At 41.2% G+C, this 746-nt stretch overlaps 1 non-coding gene across 1 annotated transcript; it reads left to right on the top strand.

The window, feature by feature from the left end:
- Positions 1-266: 266 nt before the first annotated feature.
- Positions 267-374, top strand: LOC112724797 (small nucleolar RNA R71). Its single transcript, XR_003163942.1, has one exon. It is a non-coding gene; the product is annotated as a small nucleolar RNA R71 (small nucleolar RNA).
- Positions 375-746: the final 372 nt, after the last annotated feature.

The following is a 746-nucleotide window of genomic DNA, read 5'->3' as shown; positions in this document are numbered from 1 at the left end:
ACTTGCTGAGTCAATATTTTATTCTGAGCCAATATGGCATTCAGAGTATCAACTTCAAGAACTCCCTTCTTCATAGGCGTCCCATTACTCACAGGATTCCTTTCAGAAGTGTACATGAACTGGTTATTAGCAACCATGTCAATGAGTTCTTGAGCTTCTGCAGGCGTTTTCTTTAGGTGAATGGATCCACCTGCAGAAGTGTCTAGTGACATCTTTGATAGCTCAGATAAACCATCATAGAATATATCCAGGATGGTCCATTCTGAAAGCATGTCAGAAGGACACTTTTTGGTCAGCTGTTTGTATCTTTCCCAAGCTTCATAGAGGGATTCACCATCTTTCTGTCTGAAGGTTTGAACATCAGCTCTAAGCTTGCTCAGCTTTTGAGGAGGAAAGTACTTGGCTAAGAAAGCCGTGACCAGCTTATCCCAAGAGTTCAGGCTGTCTTTTGGTTGAGAATCCAACCATAATCTAGCTCTGTCTCTTACAGCAAAAGGGAAAAGCATGAGCCTGTAGACTTCAAGATCTACTCCATTAGTCTTAATAGTATCACATATCTGCAAGAATTCAGTTAAGAACTGAAAAGGATCTTCAGATGGAAGTCCATGAAACTTGCAGTTCTGCTGCATCAGAGAAACTAATTGAGGTTTCAGCTCAAAGTTGTTTGCTCCAATGGCAGGAATGGAGATGCTTCTTCCATGTAAATTGGAATTAGGTGCAGTAAAGTCACCATGCATCTTCCTTAC

The sequence above is a fragment of the Arachis hypogaea genome, chromosome 11 (assembly GCF_003086295.3).
Source record: "Arachis hypogaea cultivar Tifrunner chromosome 11, arahy.Tifrunner.gnm2.J5K5, whole genome shotgun sequence".
Taxonomy (NCBI): domain Eukaryota; kingdom Viridiplantae; phylum Streptophyta; class Magnoliopsida; order Fabales; family Fabaceae; genus Arachis; species Arachis hypogaea.
Note: the sequence above shows the minus strand (reverse complement) of the source record. Positions and strands in the feature narration are given on the sequence as shown.